This window comes from Podarcis filfolensis, assembly GCF_964270895.1.
Source record: "Podarcis filfolensis genome assembly, chromosome: 4".
Lineage (NCBI taxonomy): Eukaryota > Metazoa > Chordata > Lepidosauria > Squamata > Lacertidae > Podarcis > Podarcis filfolensis.
In genome coordinates, this window is record NC_139607.1 from 72,913,974 (window position 1) to 72,940,860 (window position 26,887).

The 26,887-nt window shown below is 39.4% G+C and overlaps 1 protein-coding gene across 45 annotated transcripts in view; it reads right to left on the reverse strand.

Moving 5' to 3' along the window:
* ZBTB20 (zinc finger and BTB domain containing 20) overlaps positions 1 to 26,887 on the reverse strand; it is a 513,065-nt gene that overhangs the window by 287,982 nt on the left and 198,196 nt on the right. Inside the window, exon 1 of one of the 45 annotated variants that reach the window (XM_083609092.1) lies at positions 10,155 to 10,767. The exons of the other annotated variants lie outside the window; for them this stretch is intronic. The gene's annotated coding sequence lies outside the window, so the exon portion shown is untranslated. Of the gene's footprint in view, positions 1 to 10,154; positions 10,768 to 26,887 lie in introns of those variants that run through there. 45 annotated transcript variants of the gene reach the window in all.

Sequence of the window (26,887 nt, forward strand, 5' to 3'; positions counted from 1 at the left end):
TTTATTAACCTTAATAAGTCATTCACTCAGAGACTAAAGTCATCAGGCAAATAAAAAGGATCACATGTCATTTTCCTACATATTAACTAATTTTTTATGCAAGCATCACAATGTATAGCAATTACTGCCGCTCAAAATAATGAAGTCATTTTCAATCTATTTTATTGGTTTGTGCTTGGCCATTTTTGTAGCTTTTTATTGTCTTACTCAAGAATAGCTTTCAGATCCAAAGAAAAGAAGCAAACTAGCTAAGAGCTACTTCTATTGCAATTTTTTCCTCCACAGGATGATGGCAGAGAAGAAGAAAAATATTAATGCAATACTTCCTATATGTATCCTGAGCAAAAATACAATGCAATCCTACATATGATTAATCAGATGGAAGTTCCACTGAGATTGATAGGATGTCCTCAAATATATGCATCCCTGGTAATACCATAATTGTCCTATCACATTTCCCTTGGTAACATCTGCAGAGAAACCATGACTGCCAGGGTAGCAGACAGCTCCCTAAGAAATAGAAGTCTCCTGGGTCAATTGAAAGGCCAGATCAGGGATTAGAGATTCAACCTGTGCTGGATGAGGTTACACTGAACCTGCTGAAAACTCCAGTTTGCATCTTAGGTGCACTCCTGGATTTAACCCTGAGGATAGATGCCTAGGTTTCAGCAGTGGCCAGGAGTGTGTTTGTACATTTACAATTAGTGTGCCAGCTGCACCCTAGAGATGTCTCATCTGGCTATGGTGATACACGCTTACTTACGTCCTGTTTGGATTGCTATTGACATTATCTATGTGGGGTTGCCTTTCAAAGGTGTTCAGAAACTTCAGTGGGTCCAAGATGCTGTGGCCAGGTTGCTGATTTGAGCCGGTTACAGGGAAAACAGAAACTCAAAGTGCTGATTATGACTTACAAAGCCCTATGTGGCTTGTGTCCAGGATATCTGAAGGAGCCTATATCTCCCTATATGAGCCTCTCCTTCTGTTTGCCTTCCATGCATGCAAGGTCACCAACTAGATAGCACCCCTTGCCTTTCCAAGTACGTTAAGAGAAATCGCTCTTCCTCCTCTTTCCTTATCAGCCACTTCATTGTTATTTTAAGATACACTACCCCTTATACTTTGGGGGTGTGGAGAACTGTTCTAGCATCTCATCGTGAAGTTAATAACATTTTGCATCTCCCCTTAAATACAATGCAGCCTATGCTGGATCAATAAGAATGATGCCTATTTCCCTAATGGCAGCCGATCGCCATTTGCTATTCAAATCAGACTAGATAAATTACAGTACATGTCAAGGAACAGGCCAGTGAATTAAGACAGGCCTCCTGAGGACCAGCGATATTATTAATCTTTTAAGACACTATCATATTTCTTCTTGACAGTGTGCGTAGAGGCACAGACATGCTGCACCCAGATTGAAATATCAGCTGCTGTAAAAATCAATAGTCTTCGAAACAATAATTCTCAGCCTGCAAAGTCCTCAGTAAGCAATGCCCATTCTCTGTTCTACATCCATTTCTCAAATTAACATTTTTATCAGGGAAAAACCCAGAGATGTGAGCCCAAATGTCAGCCCTTGAGAAGTTGCTATCCCCTGCTAATTATGGACTGCTGCTAATTTTGGACAATGAAGCTGTTCCTAGGAGCATTATATGATGCTCAGTGTCCATCTAATGCATCTCAACAGTCCCCAGTGCTACATGTTTGTTGTTGTTGTTGTTGTTGTGTTGTTGCAGGCATTACACAGAGAAATACACACCCAGAACTCCTGCTGTCATAGGAAAGATACCTGCATGAATCTTAGATGTGGGAGAAAGACTGTGTGAGACAAGAAAACCAACAGATTAAAGGTATTAATTCATGTTGGCAATAGTGAAGAATACTGCAAAATTATGGTGCACATGTGCAAACACCCAGTAAAAGTGGGCAATATTATTTTTAAAAGCTTCCAAAATCTGTAACAACAGTCTTGTGGTATCTGAAAAGATAAGAAAGTATGGTGACATAATAGTTCATAGATAGCCCATTTTGTCAGATGTCCTTTTGGCCTCAGTGCTCACAAAAACTATTTTGCCTATGCTCCTGTGTACATACACTTGCTATGCAACCTTCCTTTCGCCACCCCTTTTCTCTGCTGCGTACCAGTTAAAGACAGAATCAAAACACTAGTCTATTTAGCAGTTGGGTAGACTTCTGGGCAGAGGGTTTCACAGTTCCACTAGAAAGCTATTTTTCTGTAACGCTACCGAATCACAATCTTAAACTTTCCTACTCTAAGAATTTCCCTCCATGTAAAGTAGAAAAAAGTTGAATACTGTCAGGAGAAAGGGAAGGGACCTGCAGATTGCATTTTTCTACATTGACTGAATCCTGGGGAAAGTCATTAATGTCTCCTGTGTTTCAGTGGTAATTTTAATCTGATTGCTTTGCATCACAATTGACAACTTGGGAATCAAAACTCCCATTGGTCTCTGTTGCTAATGCATTTAGCATGGAGGGCTAGGATTGAGAAGTCCTTAGTGAATTAACACCCCTCTTCTAACCGAGATGCCCTCTTAAGTTCAGTTATTCAGCAGTAATAGTAAGTGGAAGTTGCAAACAATGCTGCTGCGTATATAAAGTCAGGTTTATGGCTTTTTATTTAAGTTAATTAGGTACATTTACACACTATCTCTCCCCCGCCACCCCAGCTCATAGTATCTTCAAGAGTTTCTAAAGTAGACAACATCTTGTGATGTTGACTTGCCCAAGCTTTATACCTGCATGCAAGGGCACTAACAGGATTTCCTAGGCCCAGTACACTGTATGTGGATTGGACACATGCATAACATTTGCATGTGCTTTGTGTCATATGCAAATTTGTGTCTTCTTTTGCAACTTGAGTGCAAAAATAAATCAATGACCAGATGTAATAAGAATGCTTGAGGGATAGAATGTTAACAGGTGAAGCTTTCCCCGTTGTAGTTATTGTTGTTAATGCTCCCCATCTGGCTGGGTTTCCCTAGCCACTCTAGAAATAATACTCTTTCCATACTAGAAAGGGCTTAACCTGTTGAAATTGTGCCTGCAGCACTGATGCTAAATGCAAAAGAACCCCAATGCCAGCACTAAACCAGCTGCTTTTGGTCAAATTTGAGGCATTTTATTTCCTACTTCAAAGTAGAACATCTGAACCATAGCCTGTTCTGTGCCAGTGAGAAGGGCAGCTGATGCGTCACTTTCTGTTTTTGCCTTCCTGGTGGAAACAAATAGACATTTTACATCTCTTTACTTTGATTTTTTCATCATGAGGGACATACAGCAAGAGCTTAAATGGATACCTATCTGAAGTGATGAGTCTCCATATGAATGTTTGGAGCAGTCCATTGCCTGATGCTTAAAACAAAGATATGTCATGCACTGGTTCCTCACTTTTAAATATAATTGCAAAAGCTGCTTTATTTGTTACCTGTACTTGTATAAGGGAGTGCATCCCTGTCTTGGTGTCATCAACACCAATAGCAAAAATAACTAGTACAGAAGCAAGATTTTGTTAATTAAAACACTGTGGCTAGTGGTTGTTTGTTCATTTTCTTCATTCCAGCCAAACAGGTCCTTGGACTTCATAGCCCTAGAACTCCAGACAAGGGCGATGCTGATTATATTACAAAATTACATTGCAGGCTAGCAGATCAGACAAAGTAGATTTCACTCAGTAATTAAACTGCAGTATCTTTCTGTTGAAGTCCGGGGCAGGATTAATCAAAAGGTAGCTCTTTATCATTGCGATTAGTGCTGGGATTTGAAGAGCCAGTCCACAGATTTTTGATTTGATAGCTAGTCTTGAGCAAAGAGCTGATGGGCGGTTTTTGCACATCTGTCTAACTTGCAAAAAATAGCATCAGATCAACATGCATTTGCAAAGTTCTACCCATCTCATTATTTATTTATTAATGATAGATGGCAGTGTCTTCCACATGGGTTACTAGATAAAAAAACACAAATGTGATCTTTTGAAGGTCTGCTAATGCAAAAATACAGAGCCAACACTATTCTGTGTTATCAAAATCTTACTTGAGAATATGGATATTGTAAACAGGTGGCTTTCTCAGATACTTCCATATTAAGTCAGTTAAGGGCCAAATCAGTGGATTCAACATGCTGTCCAGTTTAGGATTTACTTAAATAGTCAGTGCTATTTTTCTAGAAAAAGAGGTACTGGAACTCACCATGAACTCCTTCCTCCCTTGTTCTCTTACAATGGCAATGGAACTCACCTGAAAGTTGCCAGAACTGAGTTCCTGCGAATTCTGGCTGGGGGGGGGGGGGGAAATGCCTGCTTCTAGAGATTTTTATGATTAGGTTAGTTCTGGATTTCTAAGATTTAGTAATTTGTGGCATTGCAGCAAAGATGGGAATGTGTGGTGCTCCAGGTGTTGTTAGACTACAACCTCATCCCCGACCATTAGCCATGCTGGGGCAAAGGAAGGGACAAACATAGGAACAGTGGTAAGATGGGTCATTTATTGCCTTTCCAGATGATTATTTCACTGAATAAGTAAAACACAATTATAGTTGTGTACAGAAATTATCCAAATCTATTGTGTGGATATAAAACATCTGGTGGGGGCTGTAGATCCACATGTATTTACCACAGAAACAAGTCCATTTTGGGGGAGAAGAAGAGAATAGTATTTTGCACGCACTCAAAGAGCTGTTTGCATTTGTACGGTTAGTTTTCCACCTTCTCTTCTAGTTTGGTATTAGAGAGTGCAACTGACAAAGAAGAATCAAATTCTTGCTCCTGGAGGCTATAGTTCCCCAACAGACAACTTTAGCTTCCTCCAATAATCTCCCCTGAAGTAGAAGTTGTACTTCACAGGACAATAGCTTGTATAAGGCACAATTTTGAGTTGGGGGCTGAGTGTTCCTTCTCAGATAGGAAAGAGAAGCTGCTCTGGTTCAAAAGCTTTCACTGCACTGTGCAACTGATGATACACTGCCTATGAAAAAATAGCTCTTAAAGATGATTATAAGAGCTCATAGAATAGAGCCACGTACTGAATATAATACAATTATCACTGGACAAGTGCAAAGCATACAGTTGTAGAGATTATGGGCTAAAGCAAATCCTTCTTTAAGATGGAGAGGAAGGGAGCTCTGGAGGGTCAGTATAGCTAGTGTAGGCAGAATGCAGCTTCTTTCAGAGAATTGAGGGCTGTTTGAAAGAAGGGTCACTGTTAGTGATGTATGGATTTATTCCATATTTAAATCTGGTAGATACGATTTTGAACTGTTTCAAAAACCTGCAAACATTTTTAACCAGCGGCAACAACCAAGACAAAATGAATGCATATGGGAATACAGTATCTCTCACATCACTTTCAACTCTCTTCTAAGTCTCCAGTTTAAGTCACTTTCACATGTCAAGCAATACAGCTGGAATGCCATCTCCCTTAACTACATTTTTGTTTTTTTACAACATTATTGAGAACAGATGATCACAGCCAATGAGCATCGTGCCTGGAAGGTCATCTGAGGGCATGGGGAGTCTTCACAGCTGCCCCCAAATCCTTCAACATAGAGATTTGGTGCAGATCTAGTAGAAGGCAGTTCCACCGCAGTGGACCCACTGTGAAGTATCTCTCCCTCGTGGCCACCGACTTTACCAACCTAGCAGATGAGCAATTAGGAGAGCCCACATGAAGAGTTCATACAGTATACCTGAAGGAGCATCTCCACCCCCATCAGATGTCAAAGAGATAAACAACTACCTGACCTTCAGAAGACATCTGAAGGCAGCCCTGTTCAGGGAAGTTTTTAATGTATGACATATTAGTGTATTTTTGGTCTTTGTGGAAGCCGCCCAGAGTGGCTGGGGAAACCCAGCCAGATGGGCAGGGTACAAATAAATTGTTGTTGTTGTTGTTGTTGTTATGAATGTTTGTGTTTTTATATTGTAAATTGCTCTGTGATCCTCAGATGAAGGGTGGTGTAGAAAACAAACAAATTATATTCTTTTACACTGCAAACCCATAGAGATGGATGTTCTCTAGCTTTTCATAGTCCCTGTGACCAAATATTTTGCTTTTAGATATCTGGGTATATTTCTGGTTCTATCTCAATTGGCAACACACATTATCTAGAAAGCAATTATCTCTACTTTTAAAATTTCTTCCATTTGATAAAAGAAATAGCATGTCGTTTCTCCTATGCAGCGATGAATGGTTCTGTGTGTATACAGCTAAGGAATTATTTTCCGAGCTGTAAAACTTTCCACATTCAGAGTTGCTTACAAGGCTTTCTGACAGATTGTGGAGTTCACATCTTGGTAATGTTTGCCTTTTTGCCTACCAACTTTAGAGATTATCACAAAACCTGCAGGCTAGTCAACACTGTAACACGTTAATGCATTTTTATAAAAGAGCAATATCTTCAAAAATAAATACAAATGTTAGTGACAGTCATTCATTCATTCATTCATTCACTCACTAGAGCTGCATAATATTACTGGAACTTTTAAAAAAAGAGATCAGCACAATGTGTCTCAATGTGCTTAGTTTTTAGTAACAGTTGATATGGAAAATTTTGAAGATGAAAATAAAATGATGGACCTCAAGAGATCGGGATAAGGACATGGGTAGACATGCCATACTGAGCTTGTCCTTAGATTGCCTCTTCAGATCACAGTGTTTTGAAAACATTCTGGAGCTAGTTTAGAGAGGTTCTGATTGCACAGTGATAAAACACAGATCAGTTCAAGGCCTTTACTGATGGGTTCATTCTAACTACAGACGGCACCATTAGCAACACCATTCCATACACAATTCATATGGCTGACACATGACCACATAAAATGCAACAAATGTTTAAATATAAGCAGTACAGACAGGGCTGGATTTAGGTTTGATTAGGCCCTAAGCTACTGAAGGTAATGGGGCCCTTTATATGTCCAGCTGTCCTTTGTCAACAACAAATTGTCGCTGTTTTTTGTGTTGAATATAGGCCATGCAACCAGTCCATGCAGAATGTAGGCACCCTATATATTGAAATGAGCAAACTAGTGATATTTTAGGGAGCAGGCTATCAGGCGGGGCCCATTACTTACATCATAGGAGTCTACACAACACAAAACACTGTTGCTGTATGTAGGTTTTTATTTTACTTGTTTTTTATCTTATATTTTGGAAATGTACATACAGGTTTTTTTCCTTTAGATGTGTGTGAATTTTGAATAATAGCTGCATTCTGGTTCACACATGGTTTTGGAAAATGAGCATTGTGATTTCGAGGACCCGATACCCGCTTGGGGAATAAAGACACATGGACACGGTTTATTAGGTTAATGGGCAAGAAAAAGGCCACAACTTTATTGATTACAGCATGTGAGAAGGTATTGGCTTAGGCATTGGACCACGGAAGATGTGACTCCACCCACTCGGAGAGGGGTGAGTCTGTAGAGGGGTTAACCACCAGTCGGGGGAGCCTGTTGATGCTAATACAACTATAAGCTCTTCCCTGATGTCACCAAAGGTCGTGCCATGGCCCCCCGCCACACAGGCATCAGACAGGATCCACGACCGCCAGATTCCTTTAACGGAATACCCAAAATTGAAGGGGTAGGCGATGGCCACACCTTGCCCTTCCAAACACCAACAACACATTCCAATGCCTAACTGCCAAATACCACAAAAGTTGTGATGATTGCTACGAGGTAGGCAAAAAACCCCAAGAGGCCGGTGCCAATTTGCCAATTGGAAAAAACTCCTACCAGGCCCCCTGCGCAACCAGGGCGACCAACCAGAGGTCCATAGCAAAGTCAAGGGAAAAGCTAAGCCCTAAAGGGAGTGGAGGGTGGGTGACTTGTGGGGAAAATGTGTGTGCAATGGCCGAGATGGCTGGTGCAGCCGCATTTGAGCGGCAAACCACGCCCCCCACTGTGTCTCCCGATTGGGTGCCCAACCGGCAGGCGTGGCGCGCCATCCGTGACGATGGGCAGGGGGCAGATCGCCCCCTGCGTGACGCGGGAATCGACTCCCGCTCACAACACCTCCCTTCCGGAAGGAGGAGAGGCCTTTCCACCACACCACCCCCAGACACATTCCTAATTGAGGCCTTGGCATGGAGGGGCATTAATCCATTATTCCCTGCTGTTGGCCAGATCCAGACAGGAGTTCTTGCACCTGTAATTTGAATTGGGGGGAAGCTCCCATTGCTGGTAAGCAGCAGGGGCGTATTATTCTCAAGGTGTGCTTCGGGGCTTTCCACAGGCATCTGGTTTCCCACTGCGACACTGGACTAGACAGTCCTTTGGTTTGACTCTGCAATGCTCTTCTTGAGTTCTTTAACTCTGGGGAATCTCAGCCACTCAGATAATCCAGCTGTTTGACTCTGTATAGGAATGTTTCTTATGTTCCTAATGCTCACACTGCATGTATTTGTATGTGTACATCTGTGAAAAGGAAGTTCAGTCACAATTAGGGAAGGGGAGAAATTGGTTTGGTTTGTATTTCAATGCTAACTTTAAAATGTGCACTTTCCAAACCAATGCACAAAGTAAACTTCAGATCTCTTTCTAAATCTACACTTCTCTGAACTTTGCAATGCAGTTCCTCAACCAAAGAATGAATAACACACACACCAATTAGATTGCTGAAATGAAGAAAACTTGGGTAGACACCAAACCTTTTGTGAAGGACTGAGAGCTCAGTTAACAAAAACAAATTATTGTGCTGAGAAGCACTCATAAGTCCCCTTTTTCCTAATTCTAAATGCCCCTTTTTCTAAGCTCCTATTTTGCACTTGTCTCCTTGACCACCTGAAAGTTTTAGGGAGGAAAGCAAAACAGATTCTGCAAGCTTGAAGTCTGCCCACCCCTCATATAAATTGTAGATAGGGAGTTCTTAATGAAATATAACTACTTAAATTTACGAAGCTCTTCATTCCCCATTTTCCTTTCCATATCTAGGAAGTCCAACATGTCTCTCAGGATTACCGTATTTAATGCACACCTCGAATGTACACCTTTTTTGCCAAATTAAGTTGTGAAAATTAGGGGACACATTAGATTTGATGGCACCAGCAAATCCTTTTTTGGTGTCAAGGTTTAGAAAATTGAGGTGTACATTAGATTTGATTGTGCATTAGATCTGCGTAAATACGGTACTGAAAAAACAACTGTTGTTGCTATTAATATGAATGCCACATATCCTTTTAGAGAAAAGAATTTAGAAAAAATTAAATAACAAAAGAGGCTTCCAAGCATTTACACCAAAACTCATAGTATTTTCCTGAGAGTCAGAAAAAGCTGTCAGCCTTTCTTTCTTAGCCCTTGGATGAATGAAGCCAAACATATCAACTGAAACAGAAAGAGATTGTGGGAGCTGTGACTAAGATGCACTGGTTAAGATGCTATTTATCTCAGTTAAAGACCTAACCTTTATTAATTTCTGTTGAGTCACTGATATTTTACGTAAAGGACTCACATTTTAAGATACTTAGGCTGCAGTTGTATACACATTTACCTGTGAGTTAGCCCCATTCAACTCAGCTGTAGTTACTTCTGAGTAGACATGCATAGGATTAGCTAGCAATATAACACAGATACTCGGTTAATATTTCATTATAGTTCTAAATAGGCATGTCAAAGCACAAAAAGTACCAATTCTAGAGTCAGGGATTGAGCCTAAAACTTATTTAACTAAAAATGAATGAACTCTGATAATTGTTTCATTTTGGTTTTTATCCCAACCTTCCTCCAAAATAAGTCTAGTTCAGCAAAGAACAAAACTATAAAATATTTTTTTAAAAAAAATCCTTTAAAAAAAACGAACCAAAGAGCCTCATAACTAACATTTTACAGTTGGCAGAAACAAAGTTGTTCTGTCTCACCAACAGCATCGCCAGCAGTCAAAAATCAACTAAATCACAGAGCTAATAGAATAGACTTGCTTAAAACAACAACAACAACAAAAAACCTAGCTAATTACAGAAATGCACATGTAAATCCACATCACTTTAATAGATTATTAACTATAGTTCTATGAAGTCTCATAAACATAATATTTCCCCTGGTATTATTACTTAAAGCAACCAAATGCAGCATTATCTTTTACTTATTGGAAGTGAGTTTCCTCAAGAGACTTGTGTCAGCCTTAAAATTCGTTACTCACCTGTTTTCCTGGTGTTCGCTATTGCCTCTAGTTCAGTAGAACAGCAACAAGTTAGGCTGCAGTCACATACACAGTGCCATCAGTGCTGAGAGAGAGCCAAAAGGGCTAGCATGTTTCCACAGCCACTTGCCTTAAGGGCTTCTGACCCCTTAACACAAAAGGAAGTGAAGGGCCTGCAGCACCATCAGACAAGGTGCTGGCAGCAGCATGGTTTTCTCAGGAAACTGCCTCATTCCTGAGGATTATAAGTTCAGGACTGGAGATGAGGGTGAGTAGCCACTCCCTGGGGAATGGTTAAAGACAGCATCCAGGTCACAAGCTTAATGAATTAAAGTTGTTGCTGTTGTTTTAAATTTAAAAAAAAAGTTGGAATTAATGTGATTTTATTCAAGCAGAATTCGCACCCAGCAAAAAAGGAAAAAGAAGAAGAAAAAAACTAAAATGACAAACTGAAACTTTAATATATGTACATCCTGTTTGTAGCTTGGATTTCACAAGCTATATCTTCGTGTTCTTGAAGCTTGGAAATGAAAATGAGGAAAATGTTTCATGCATTCCTATGTACTTTGAACTCCCAGCACACAAGTGCCCAGCACAGAGTACAGTCCGTTCTAGTAATTCTTAATAAAGAGCTTAGCTCAGATCCTTTGCTTATATAAACTGGCATCACTCCACTGACTTCAGCTGAAGTTGTGCTGATTGACACCAGCTGAGGATTTGTGTTTAGATCATATGTGGCAATTTAAATAAAGAACTAAAAATACACTTATAGTGCTTGCTAGCATTAACTATAAGATGATCTGTCAAATGACATGTAAAATCAATAACGCATGTGCTGAGTTTAATAACATGTATATCATTATTTTTCTTTACTTTGAAACCAAATTGTTAAGGATGTGTGTGCTAATGGCGTCTTTTCACTTCTTCCAAGATTATTAATTAATTATTCTTAGTCCAAAGCAATTTTACAAAAAATCAAATGCCATCCTATTTGGCACAGGAATGGAATAATCAAAGCAGCATAAAATTCTAGCTATGAAGCTCCAATGTATATCACCAATGCCAAGCATACTGAATCCTATGATTAGACTTTCTGTGGAAAATAAACAAGAGGCAGGAATAAAGGATCCATGACATCTTGGCTATGCCGGTGAAGCATTAAAGATCCAGCTTGTAAAAGATCCCCAGGCACCATCAACTCACAGGCATGAAACGAGTTTCTATCAGTCTGTGCCTCATTCTGCTCGAAAGCTCAATAGAAAACTCAAATAACTTGCTATAAATCCAGATACTTTTGTAGCTCATCTTAAACTCCATTTTAAATCTCCCAATTGGTAAAAGCAAAAATTATTTTCCTTGTTCCCCATCACAGCTGAAGCAGACCTAAGACCAAACTAGATGTGATGGGGGGATGGATGTGGAGTTATCTCCCAATCCCCTATCACAACTGAATGGAAGAGGGGAGGGGAGGCTCTCAATTTGATCAGACCAGCAAAATGAGGGAGACAGGTAAGTAAGTAAGCATTTTCCAGTGTGGACCATTTCCCCAGTCAAAATCACCATATAAATTATGGATATGCTTATGGAAATCATGGAAACAAATGGAAAATTCAACAGAACAGGCCAGATCTGTGCCAAAACGAATGCAGAGAACAAATGAGAACGTTCTTGTTCATATAATCCACTTGGGGGGGGGGAGCATCTTTGGTGGCAGCAACTTCTAGCTGAAACCATTTCATTTCCCCCAGAATGCACCATAAGTTGCACTCTGGTAGAGAATTTGGGGGGATATACACAAAGTTTCCTACACAATCATTCCCAAGCAACACAACATGTCCAATGAATTCTAGGGAAAATGAAATGTTTATGTTCACCTTTAAACCTTCATTTAGTTTACCTGTGGTTTAAAGCAGGTATGGGAAACTTATGGCCCAACTTTGGCAGGTGGTTGGGGCAACCCAGCTGTCTATCATGATGACATCAGGCAACTGATAGGTGCCATGTCCTGTCACCTGTCAAAAGACCCTTGCACAGCACTTTCAAAGCACCCAACAGTCAGCTGGCAATTGGATACTTTAGTGCCAGCTCTGTGCATAGCGAAGCTATTTACTTCAGGATCGGCTGTGTGGTTGAGTTCCTCAGTCATGTAGCCAATCAAGCTGGGTTGAACTCGCTGCCCATCAGTTTAACCCTGCTTTCTGCAAGCAGGGTTCCCCAGAGATCTACCCACATCTCTACCTGCCCACACCTGATGTCACATATGACATCAGGTGTAAGGCAAGCAGCCATAATTCAGAGAAAATGGTCTAGCAGGCTAACTGTGGTCCACAGGCCAGAAGTTCCTCACACCTGGTTTAAAGTGATATGCAAAAGAAGTCACAAGGAGACACTCCATATGTGACACATGTCATATCTGATCCCTTGAGACTATTTTTGTTCTCCTTAAACAAATCAGAGTTTTGTGTGTAATATAGGGAATATAATGCTCCAAAACCACACTACATAGAACAGCGAAAACATGACATTCACACTTTGCTAAATTTGTCCTATGACAAAAAAACACACAACATACTGTTTTTTCTACCAATAAACTAAGCTTAACTTTGGGAAAATGGTAATACCATTTTCTCAGCAAATTAGAGTAGCCCCAGAAAGTAAAATAACATTTAAAACCAAGACCCACTGTTACTGTTTTGCTAGATATACTGTATCTAGATCTTATTACACTTTGAACACTGTATCTGACAGCTAAAACCAAATAATTCAGCTTGTTGCTTTGGGACCAAACATTAGATTGTTGCTAGTGACTCAGAAAATTCCTGAATTTAAACTGAAAGGGTGCGGGGTAGACTAGGATATGACATCATCATAGCTATCTTTTAATCTTTCTTTTCCACAATACCAGATAGTATTGGTATCTAAAGAAGTTCTTTGGCCAAACTAGAGAGAGACTGCCATAAAATATGTTTTTCTTTTAAAGTGTTTATCATTTTTCAAGTGACATAAAACTATAGACATTCTTATTGTATCAGTTATAAAGGTTTGATAGTCACAACTTTTAAAAAGAAATCACACTGACAACAGAAATAACATTTAAGTTTGAATACTTCCCTAAAATTGTCAGGTCTCTTAATCTATTTCTTCTATGAAAGATGAGAATTCACTCACTTTAAGATTATCACAGTCTTCAGAACAGCAAGCAGAGATAAGCAGAAGATACAACAGGTTTTTTATCATGTTAAGATGTGTTTACTCTTCTTATCCTAAAATCTCATCTAATGGCAGAGATATTTTGGAGAAAGTGCTGCCATTTTGTTATGCCTGCATAACAATAAGCATAGTGTAATGCTGACCTACGATGAGGCAAAATCTGGCAGACAGTAATCATGATCAGAATATTAAATGAATAAGCCAGGATAGTTTGTTTATTTATTTAACAAGATTTATAGATTACTTAATAATAATTTAAAAAACTATTTAAGTAGTTTAAAGCTACACATAGCTCCTGTGCTCCTGCTTTTTTCTTCTCTTCATGCAAAAAGGTAAACAGGGAAACAGCAGAGTCAACCATAGCTTTCCTGTTAACTATGGTTGACAACTTCCAGAAAGCCAGAATTCAGTTCCAGATCTGGCTTGGTTAAAAGTTTAAGCTTAATTATCTGGCTTAAACGTTGTTAATACAGTTTATTATGTATGTATGAATATATGTATGATTATTATTAAATATTTATTTATACCCAACTCCCCCCCCCCGACAGGGATATATGTATGCCTGCATGCATTTAATGTGTCTATTTACCATGTTTCATCACAAAGTGACCTCAAAGCAGTTTACATAAAAATAAATATATCATATCATTTAAAATACAGTTAGTTATGACTCACACGTAATGGGAAACTATAGTCAACTGCAACTTTTTGGTGTGTGTGCCCCCCCCAACTTTCACGAAGGGAGGAGCAGAGAGAGAGAGAGAGAGAGTGCAAATGGGCTCTGCGAAGGTGTACAAAGCTCAAAGATATATAGATAGATAGAAAGATAGGCTACCTCCCCACATTGGCAAGCCCCATCAGCCCCTCACTTTCCTCTATAGCACATGCAGAAACCACCTTCTTGACCGTTAGACCAACTATTGGTCTCATCTGCTCAATCCTCAAGATCCTGTATTCATATGCAGGGGAAGTCCATAACTCACTGATATTAATTAATGTACTGTAACATATGGTCACTTAAGTTAGAAGTAACAGATAGAAATACGTGAAGAAAAAGAAAAAAAAGACACTACTTCTTACTCAATTAGCCTTTACACTATTTCAAGGTTACAGAACAAGAACATTCCTGGTGAACCACCCATAACAAGGTATTTTTTACTTAACGCACAGAAAATTAACTCAAAATAGTTTGGGCTGGGGGATGACTAAGGAAAAACAACAACATATTTTAGCAGTTTAAAAGAGTTTCTAGCTAGCAAAGATCCTAAAAGCAGTTTGGAGCCACACTGACATTCTGTATTCCAAAGGAGTCCCCTTCCGGCCATGGGAGGCTTTTGATATAATGAAGGAATGGACAACTTTTCATGTCACCTTTGTTATGCCTGAAACGCTAAAGCCTTTGGTGCAAACATACATAGTAAACCAAATTTGCTGAAGCTAAGCAGGACCTGGGCAGTGGCTAGAAAGGTAATACTGTCTAGGAACCCCACATAGTCCCATCTTGAATACTGTCATGTAAGAAAGGCAGACTATAAATAAATAAGCAAATGTGAGGTATTAACTGCTGTGTAGTCACCACTTGCCTAGTGGCAATCATGCCTACTTCACATATTACAGTTGACCTTTAGATCCTGCTTAGAACTGTTCCTGATAGCAAAGCTGCCATATCTGGGGATCTATTACTATGTGCTGGACTGGTCACATGTGTCAGTCTACATATTCATCGTGACCACTGGCAGCTTCCCTCCCAACTGGGCCAGGACATGTGGGGAAAAGTTTAGAAACATTTATTTTCTTTAAACTATTTATATACCAGCCAATTTACAAAGACTCTCTGGGTGGTGTACAAGTAGAAATTAAAACCACAAGATGTAAAACTAAAAGATAGGCATGAAATCTAAAACAAAGTAAAAGCAGCAACAGAAAAGAGTCTACACAAAAGACTTTAAAGAGCGCTAAAACACTTAAAGACTGATAATGAAAAGGTCTTCACCTAGTGTTGAAAATAACTCTAGTCTCACATAAAGCCCCACCATGCAGAAGCACTTTAGCAGCCTTTACTTGGGAACTATAGTATATAAAGGAACCTGCAGAATATTCACAGACATGTCAAATGGGGGTTCAGATATGCCTAAGAGCTGATCCGCAATGGCAACTTTTGTCCCCTCAGTCATTGCTCCTAACAAAAACATTTGCCACCATCTTATGTTGCAGTTTTACATGCCACATTCTCAATATGGCTTGAAAAATAGAACAGAAGCCTACAGTCACATTTTGTGGTGAATAAGCATAAAGTTGCTACAAGCTGAGGGAAATAAGTGACTTCCATAAGAAACGCAAGGTGCTCAAATGCATCAATGTCATGTGATTAAACTGAATGAGTTGCATTAATCCCCATTTAAGTCATGAACCTTGGGCCAGCAACTATCTCTCAGTTTAACCTCTCACAGAATTTTTGTATACCACCCTGACTCCTTGGAGGAAAGGTAGGATAAAAAATATAATAAATATTACACAATACGATTTGAATTTATTAAATCAAAAATTAGGAACAGAATTGATTCTAAGTGTGACCATTTCAGAAGCCGTTGGTAACATTTTGTTCCCTCTGGGGAAAAATGCTACAGCATTTGAGGTGAATGGAATTTCACATAAAATTGAGTTCCATGAGTTATCCTGCGGCAGCAGGTCATCTTGCCAGATCTGGAGAAATAGCTCAGCAGACCTCTGCATAATGTTTGCACATTAGACAGGATATAATAATAATAATAATAATACTAATAATAATAATAATAATAATACTGACATAAAGTCCTCACATGTTTACAGCTAAAATATGAAACATGAAAAGAATATATTCCCCCCGCCTGCCAATGGTAGAACCCCTCATAATGCCTGGGCAATTCTTGAGAAACAAGTCTATTTGTTATAAAATTGCCATTTGTTAGTATTTATTCTTGTTTCAGTTTAGTAGCTATACTAAACTTAGGTTTGTGGTTCCAGGGAGCCTGAAGTCGTGACTAATTTCTGCCTGTTACCCAGTCTGCTCCTGTTGTTGTTGTTGTTGTTGTTGTTGTTGTTGTTGTTGTTGTTGTGTTTTCAGAGTGTCCTTTATGTCTAAAGTTACTACAGTGTTATACAATAGGCATGAATAAGCTAATCATGCCTAAAGTAAAATAAAGGTAAAGGTAAAGGTACCCCTGCCCGTACGGGCCAGTCGTGTCCGACTCTGGGGTTGCGTGCCCATCTCGCTTAAGAGGCCGGGGGCCAGCACTGTCCGGAGACACTTCTGGGTCACGTGGCCAGTGTGACAAGCTGCATCTGGTGAGCCAGCGCAGCACACGGAAACGCCGGTTACCTTCCCGCTAGTAAGCGGTCCCTATTTATCTACTTGCACCCGGGGGTGCTTTCGAACTGCTAGGTTGGCAGGCGCTGGGACCGAGCAACGGGAGCGCATCCCGCCACGGGGATTCGAACCGCCGACCTGACGATTGGCAGGTCCTAGGCGCTGAGGTTTTACCCACAGCGCCACCCGCGTCCCTTTTCTAAAGTAAAATACAATAAAACAAAATAATGAAAACACAAAATATTGAGATGGTGCCGATTCCTTCTCTGATACCAAGTAAGAAAATCATTCTTAATGCATGGGCATTTGAAATTCACAACCTTAAAATATTTGAAAAGACATGTTACCAGTACATTACTGTACTCAACACTGTCTTATATCTTCCCTTGCTTAATTAAAAACTTTAAACCTCAGCAGTACAGTGATACCTCGGGTTAAGAACTTAATTCGTTCTGGAGGTCCGTTCTTAACCTGAAACTGTTCTTAACCTGAAGCACCACTTTAGCTAAGGGGGCCTCCTGCTGCCGCCCTGCCGCTGCCGCATGATTTCTGTTCTCATCCTGAAGCAAAGTTCTTAACCTGAGGTACTATTTCTGGGTTAGCAGAGTCTGTAACCTGAAGTGTCTGTAACCCGAGGTACCACTGTATTCTGTGTTTCATCGTCTTCACTACGGCTGAAGAAGAAATCCTTTGTATGTTTATTGGTTATCTGCCCTGTTGAGGATCACAGTCTCAATTGTAAAGGAGACTGACATATATTTTTTCTATATGCTCAGAATGCAACATATAAAAGGAGAATACATTTCCAAAGATACTGCAGTTATTAAATTATTAAAAGCTATTGCTTGTACTTTTTGTGGAAAGCATAACAAGAATATGACAGCGCTGCTCACTCTCCTAACATAGCCCATTTTTATTTCAGCTTCCTTCTTTATCCACATCCTGACCAAACTTCCAAACTTCTCTCCTCACCACCAAAGATAGGAGAAGAAACCACTCCTATCTCTTCTTAACGTTTGTCTCAATCCACATGGATAAACCATTAAAAAATTAATAATCCACCAGCATTCCACTGATAAAAAACCTAGATTATATTGATTACCATCACAGACAGAAAGAAAGACTTTTCGGGCATCATGAGTTTGGGTCTTAGTGTCGGAAATTCACATCTTTCCAGTCAATAATGAACTATAATGCCACCCTAGAAGTACTCCCAGACTTTGCCTGTTTTTTCCAGCTGGAGTGTCCGAATGGCTGATTCATACTTCCATTATATCACAATTATGCTTTTGTTTGGTATCCTTGTGTCTCTTGCAAGTCATTTGCAGATGGTCCAAAAGCCACAGAACAAACTGTACTTCATATTAGTTCCAGCCATCACCATTTTATGGAATATGTCCCACTTACCACAAGGCACAGTAAGTTTCCCACAAACTTTTAATTTTTAAGGTTATGTGCTTGCTACTTATTTATTTTGAACACTGCAAAAATATGTCTCTCTTTCTTGCCCTGTATAAGTCTGAATAACACACGTGTTGATGGATTTTAAATTTACTAAAAATGCACAGGGGAAAAATATTTACTACCTATAGAAATTGCTTAACAGCAATCAGAAAGTTCTCTAAAGAGAGATAGAGACAGAATATATTTATATACACAGGCCTAGGTAGCTAAACCTTCAGTGTTATAGTGTTTCCACATAACAGTGATGTCTTCCATGAATTAATGCAGTCAATTATCATCAACCCGATACAGCGCAGACACATCAGAAACAAACAGGGCCAGCCCAAGACATTTTATGGCCTTAGGAGAAAGACAAGATGGCACCTCTTCCAAATTCCACAAACAGAATCTTACTTCAAACTTAGCAACAGGACAGCATTCTCCACCACAGCAGGCTAGCTTACAGGATGCAGGGCAAGCTATGCATGACACACACAGCTCTGTCCTCCAACACCTCATCACCACCACCTGATGCTTGAGGCAGCTGCCTCACTCTGTCTAATAATAGAGCCAATTCTGGAAACAAACCTTTAAGAACAGCATAAACGATAAAAGTGTAACAGAAAGACAGTTTCAAAAGGGTGCCATAGAAGCAGTTATTTCAACTCATTTCCTACACTCAGCCAGAGCTCTATGTTGGGAGAAGATGCAGAAGGAAGCTTGGAAAGATGCTCCCATACTGGATTTGCACATGGATTGAAATTGTGACTTGTCTACTTTACTGGGCCTCCTTCAGAGTATTCCAAGTTGATCAGCTTCCTAGAGCATTGGCTGTCATGGGTACAGCCGTTTAAGATCTAGAGGCATTGCAATGCCTTTAGGGTACTGGAGACGCCAATCAGGTCAAACCATCCATTTTGGCAACTTACAGGCCAGGTAGCTACATCTGGGATGGGTACTGTAGAGCAACATGCTCTCCAATATGATGTCTTTTCAGCCACCATATGCTCATTTATGTTTTACAATGCATTTCCTTAAAAAAAGCTTTGGTTCTTATTTAACCCAAACCAGTTTCCCATGTCTGTTTGTCAGGGATAGGTGTGACGTTAACATATGAGAGTGCTGGAGGTGAAATAGTTAAACAGTTTACCCAATCAGAACCCAGGGGGGTGGAGTCAGAGGGACTATAAAACCAGCTCTGGGAGGGGCGAAGGGGGAGAGTTTGTTGGGAGTTGGGTGGTTGGTTGGAGTGGGAGTGAATTGGGATAGAGTCTGTGGGTAGGTTGAGTTAGTGTAGTGAAATAAGCTGAGTCAGGAACAGTTAGAAGCTAGGAAGACAAGTAAATATCTGAGAGGTGGCTTAGTGAGTGAGAGTTAGAGGTCTGGATAGGCACCCCATGATCGTAATTGACCGATACAGTTTATGAAACCACACACTTGTTAAACTGCAATAAATAAACAGAAGTTTATGTTCTAATTTAAGCCTGACTGGACTCAGTATTGTACCAGGTAGGGCCTGGGTGGTGGCAGCGAGAAATAAAGTGTGGCACAGGGATCAACAGACGGTGAAACGTCCAGGGACCCTGTGTGATCGCCACAATAGGGGCAATGATAATCTAGAAATATAGGGATTTCAGACAGAAGTGCTGAAAACCTTGACATCCCAAGTAGGAAGACAGTAATTTTAATAAGCTTTCTTGAACCATCTGACCTATTATCTTGATGGGTCTCTGGAAGCAAGGATGATTCAAAATATGCATTCATAGTTTCACTAAGCTGGCTGCTGAATAAATCCAAGTGTCCTTCAGTTCTTTCTGATGGTCAACATTTTATTTTATAAACCAACAAATGAAGTGGGTGAACAGATGGTCTCAGCTTCAGAAGTACATAAAACCTCTAGTAAATGATGATAGGTGAGACTTGTTTGCATTCACACATAACAAGATGTGGGCCTGGGAGCAAGTACATTTTAGATTTTGCATTTTTGATAGATGATGACAGATAGATGACAGGTACAAGCAGCAAGAAAAGTCATGGACCTGTAAGAAATGCATGTGCATGTACATATGTGGCTTTAAAAAAAGATATTCTGTGTTAATGCTTAACATTAAGGATAAAATCCAGAGCTTAATGTGAATCCTAATAATCTTTCAACATTTACACCAAAGTACGTTCCAATTCCCTTAGTAACAGAAGGCATAATATTATAGTAAACAATTCTCTGCGCTCAACCTGTAGAAAAAATTACTCATTTATTCACTCACAAAAGTCTTTGTACCTGTACAAAGCCTGTGACTCAGTCTTCTGAATGCACTTTTTGTAACAATTCATTTTCCTCCCACCCCACCCCGCTCAGCCCCTGTTTTCGGTTGTCAGGAATCAGAAGAATTCAAGAGGAGCTATTCATATTTTCTTAAGCTATGAGCTTCTAAGAAAACTGTTTTGCTGAATTTGACCCCCCCCCAATCCATCTACTCTAGCATTCCATGTCCCCAGCCTCTGAAACTGAAGGTTCTTATTTAAGAGATCAGGGCCAAAGACCACCAACAGAGCTATCTATTGTATATTTGCCTAATGCACTTCAAAAATTATTTAATCTGATAGTTAAGAATTATGTACATTAATTTGGGAAATTGGGGATAGAACAACTTCCATTTGTTTCTTCTCGCACTTTCCATTTATTTACTCATACAACCCAGAATTCTAGTAACTTGCAAGCAAATGATCTCTCTCTAAGCAATATCTCCAAACCTTTCAGAACAGCATCTCTGTCATGTTCCTCATTTCTATTTTTCCAAACTGAAAATTCAAAAATCTTAAGCATTCCTTCACAGGAAGATATTTCACAACCCTGATCATTTTAATTGCCATATACTGTATCTTATCTCTTGTTCAAGAGGCTAGATTTATAGAGTTATACAGTAGTTTAAAAACTGCCAATTCAATATTGATAGCCAATGAGTTAAGGCTATCTCGTGTTGGCTCAAGCTGCACAAAATTGGGCAACTGGGAGCTAAGGCTGATGATGCCTTTACAGACATGTCCTGCAATCAGTTTTGGTTGTTTGATGTCACAAACTGTGCTTCCTTGCAACTTACCCTCCATGCACCCACACTTTTCCTTCGACTTTCAGCATTGTTTATTTATTTTGAGCATTTTACCTGGCTCTTCAGCTAAAATGGCTTGGAATGGCTTAATCAGTTGTCATCCCTGCGCCCACAGCCTTATAATTTAAAAGGCATGGCACAAAAGAAAATAGGGACAGGAAGGAAAGAGGGAGGGGAAGGAAACTCAGGCACCAATTCTTAAAGAGTAGTTATTATTATGAGTTTAAAATAAGATTTTATTTTTATAGGTTCTGTTTTATTTGTCCTGGTTTTCGTTTTCCGGTACCATGTTTGTGCGAGTTTATGCTGCTTTATATTAAATAAAGATTGGGTTTAAATTTCATTCGGCTGCTTAATACCCTTGTTTTTTAAAAAAGGGTTCTCATTTCAAGATCTAAACTAAAATGGGTTCCTGTTATGATATCTCACATTTTCATTATTATACCCCAAGCACAAAAAAATTATAGGCTATGTGTGACCTAGCACAGGAGAATTTTGCTACTATTCATGAACTGATATCACCAAACATTCTTTCGGGTCCTGTTTGGGTCCCATTTGCATTCAGGTGAGAGTATGAAGGGGAATGTATATGTTCTAAATGGTACTAAAATTCACTAATACCAGTACAGTCAACATATGGCAGTGTTCCCTCAATGATGCACTCTCACAAAAATGTCAAAAAAAGTGAAAATATTACTGTATTTTTATATCCTTTATTTTAAACTACCATTATTGGAAAATGATATGCTTCTTTTAAACTAGAAATTCGTGGCTATGATTAATTTAATCCATACAGAATCAGTTATTAAAAATGTGAAGTCAGGCAAACTCCTTTACGATAATAAATATTTAAATTGTACAAACAGCTCTTAGGTAATCACATTATAGGAGTAAAAGAATAAGAATCAATAAAAAGGCATAAAATCTGTGGAGGAAGCATCACACAGCTAGATTAGCTCTTTGCAGTTATAGGAAAAATGGGCCAACCTTCTGTTTTCCAAATAAATTCTATGAAGGTAGATGCTACTGTTCTTGATCAGTTTCTGAATTTCTATGTTTAGAAAAAGCATTCTTGGCATGACTTTTAATTGTTCAGTGGAACCCAAGGGGACACGATGAGCAATTAACAATGTTTAACAATGCTCTGTGCTGGAGGTGATAATGTTGTGCAGTTGAGTATGCTCCCCAGATATGCAGAGGAAGTGTTGCTTTATGACCCATCTCTTACAGAAGTGAGAACTGGAAGGGCAAGAGCTGTGCCTTCTCTGTGGTGACACCTACACCTCTGAATATGCTGCCAACAGAACGATGTTTGCTGGCTTTTCGGCACTTAGTCAACATGTTGTTTTTTCAGAAGATCTTTTATGCTGGCTAATAAAAATTGGCATTGGTTTTATTTCTACTGGGACTAATGTTGACATTTTATGGCTGTGTTTTAATGAGGCTGTGTTTGTTTTGATATCTCTTTTAAACTGTGGTGTTAGGCTTTAAAGTGATTTATTGTGATTTGTTTTGTTGCGTTTTATTGTGGATGTACACTGCTTTGGGTGGCATCATGGTGGCATAGAATGTAATATATTAATTTAAAATGAAAATAAAAATAGTTTACCAGAATTGTAGCTAAGCAACTAGATCTCTGCAGTGAAAGAACACATCTAGATAATGATAGGGAAAGCCAGTCTAGATCGGTCTGTGATCCTACACTTAGTGGAATCAAACTGGAGATAAAAATGCATTTGTACCTTGAATAGCATCCTATCTGTCTCTTCCATTTTTCCTTATCAATTTGCAGATGGCAAATGCCATGAGCCACAAGACTTTGCAACTAATTTCCTGCCACTGTAATATGCTATGTCAGCTCCATAAAAGCAAAACTGGACACATCTTAGCAGCATTTCTGATTACTAGCTATTTTGCCATTCAAATCGTCTACTGAGCTAGCACAGCCCTGACAATCACTTAGAGAGCAGAATGGCAGTAGGATCCTGCATTCCTTCCCCTCAGTCTTTCCTATCACTTGTGAATTATTTACTGTACAGTAATTGCAAAATTATATTAGCTGGCAGCAATCATTGGCGTAGCCAGGGTTTTTGGGGGGGAGAGGGGCAGAACCGAGTTATCTGTGGCGCAATTGGTCAGTTAGTTGCATATTTTTATTTATTTACTTGATTTATGGGGACAGCTGCCCCCCTGCAACCCCACTAGCCACGCCCATGGCAGCAATACACTGGTCTTGCCGCGCTTGAGTTGCACTAGCAATGTTCTAACTTGCCAGTAGGAATGCACTTCTGTGGCATACTGAACCATGGCTGTGAAGAAGGAATACTGTAAAGAATAATTTGCAGAACAGCAATCAGCATGTTTGGCTGCCTTAGAGAAGAATCGTTTTAGAAAACCATTCACGTAGAAAAGGACACTCTAGCAGGGATGGTCAGCATACAGCAACCATCTCTAAAGCAGATGCAAGCAGATGCACTTAAGGATTAGCTATCAAACACAGCCAAATGCACACAGCTAAAGCTCTAGTTCTCACTGGGTGGGTAAGCCTCTGTGGGTAGTGTTTCATTCCAACTGCTGATGGGGGTTCAGATAATGGAGTACTCTTACACTTAAAAAATACACACAGCTGTACATAGAAAGCTAGATGTCAGGGATAAGGTTTCTCAGCTAGCCTTCATCTTGACAAGTTGTTTTATATGTGTAGACACCTTTTTTCATGACATGTCAGGAAGAAGACTAAACCTGAACTCTTCTCCCTGCCCGTCTTTTTATGTACATCTGCCATGTGAGTGCAATCTGAAGTGCTGCAGTGTGGAAAATGTCAGGAAGAGAACTAGGACAACATCTATATCTCATGAACAACAATTTGACTGTAATCAACATAGAGCATTTGTATTTATTTATTTTTTAAAAAAATCTAGTTTTGAGTCATTTTACAATTGTGATAGAAACGTTTTAATATTTCAATGCACCGCTCCCCTCAAAAAATTATTCCAATAGAATAGACAATTAAATCATTGGGACTAAAAATGAAATCATACAACAACTAAGAAACAGGATGAAGTTATAGTAGTGATACTCATGTTTGGGAATCCTCTTGCAAGAGAGGTCTGCCTAGTCTTCTCTGAGCTGTCCTTCTGCAAACAGGAAACCTATTTCATTTTCATTTTATTGTCCTGTTGCTGCTCATATATGCATAGGTTTAAATAGCTACTGTTCTATGGTTTCCACTGATATATTATTATCTATTTATTTAATATTTACTTATTTTTATATAAGTTTTAAATGGTTCTTGTTGTTACTTGTTATGAAATAGCGGGATAGAAATGAAATAAATAAATTCAGCCACAACATACCATGTGTTTTAAATTGAGATTTCCAAGTTTAATGTTGTTTTCCTGCTGTGATTTATACTGTTATTTTGGAGCACTTCCAGCTGGTCTGTTTCTTGTGCATTCATCCTGATTTGTTTGCAGGGAGATTTAACAACATTGGATGTTTAATGAACATTCATTCAGATTTGTTTACAGGGAGACTAGATGACGTTGCTTGAAAGCAAGTGTTATCCCACACTTTCCAGTGCATTTCCCCAGCACTTTCCTTATTGCAAAAAAGCCCCATATTTGGGGGAAGTGTCTTTGTTGCACGAGGCCTCCTACTCATCTGTAATAGCAAAACCCGAATTGGTTGGTATGTGATAAAATCCCACCATAAAATAGCAACGTTCTGCAATCACTCCCTATCTGTGATGTACATCTGTGATGTACACCATTTAAGGTGCTGCTCTATTTGGCAAGGAAATAAAACATTGGTAAACGGGATTAATAAATCTAAAGAAATTGCTGACTGGGTACTTTACGTGATTCTCAGAACAGAATTATATGGAAAAGACAATATTTTGTTGGCTTAGGACCTGTCCCCATGAAAATATATCTATAGTTAGTTAAAGACTTTAAGCAATCAGACAGTAGAGCAGACACTGTCCTCAGGTAACCTCATACAGCTTCCTTCAGTGAAAAACGCTGTCTCTTCTCAGACTAACTTACACATTGAAGTGCTTAGTTCTCTCACATTCTTCCCTTTAGGAATGACAGTAATTCAAAGCACTCCCTTTCCTTTCTGTATCACTGGGTGAGGAAGTGTCAATGCAACACAATGTTTTACCAGCAGTGCTGAACTTGGCTTCTCTTTTAAATGTATATCTTTGTGTAAGGTGCCACTTCCAAGGCCTCTGTTTTCTAAAAAGGAAAGCAGGGGGCATGAATACCTGGTTCTTGTTAAATATACGCTGGGGTTTGCTTAATTTTTTTCTACTCAAATACATTCCTAAGCAGATTTCAAATGCATGTTTTATTTCTCCATCAGGCACTCTAAGATTACATTTAGGAAGAAGATGGATGTCTTAGAATTATGATTTTTCTAATTATCCACACTGGTTTGTCTGCTGAGATACTTACGGAACTCCTCTGAGTTGCAGAAGATTGTGGGCTGGGAAGCACACAGGTCTGTAGTTAGCCCTTCTCTATAAGTGGGACCATTACATTTCCAGCTGGAGCTTCAGATAAAGAGTTAGTGATTTCCTAACAACAAACAGGAAATTCGAGAACCTGTTGACCAATCTTTGTGTTCCAGTGGGACTTACTTTGGAGTAGATATGTATACAATTGAACTACTTGTGTGTGTGACTTCTTAGAATCAGAACCATTTTAAATTAATAAGAACAGAGTTCCCCCCCCTCCTATGCTTTAACGTGGTACCTCTGGTTACGAACGTAATTCATTCTGGAGGTCCGTTCTTAACCTGAAACTGTTCTTAACCCGAGGTACCACTCAGGGACCAATTGCCGCTGCTGTGCGATTTCTGTTCTCATCCTGGGGTAAAGTTCTTAACTTGAGGTACTACTTCTGGGTTAGCAGAGTTTGTAACCCGAAGTGTTTGTAACCTGAGGTGTTTGTAACCCGAGGTACCACTGTATTTATTCTATGAAGCACACACAATACATTCATAAATAAATTGAGCTGCTTTTAAAGAGAGAGAAAGAAAATATATTAAATGTCCTGTCTTTTTCAGTCATGGAACCCAAGATGATGAAAATATGGTTTCTAGGCAATCCCATTCAGGCACTGTTCAAAACCAAGACCTGCTTAGCTTCAACAATGTGGTGGCCTCATGTGCCTTAAGACCATACCCTGTGTTTTTTATTCATTTTTAGTGCAGAAGCTTTTACTCATTTATAATGAAGTTACCCCTTTGAATCACCCTTCTATATGGACACTGTTTTTTTTCTGTACATGTATATCATAGTGCACCTTCTGGCCTCACCTTGTTTACAGTCCTGTTTACACAAAGTGCCTTGGAGCAATACCAAGATCTTTTGGGCCTCATCATCTCACTGTATAACTAACCATGGATCTGAGTATGTCAAAGACTTTTGGTATTTGCACTTTGTAAAGGAAGGTTGGTAATGGTGAACAAGCCGTTTTTCATGGAACCACTGGAATTCAATTTGAAAACCATTTCTGTACATTATAATATTGCAGTACTTTCATGTACCACAGAACCTGTTGATACAGGTCAATATCTCTGTTTACTGACACATCTCTGTGATTAACAACACTTTCTTGCTG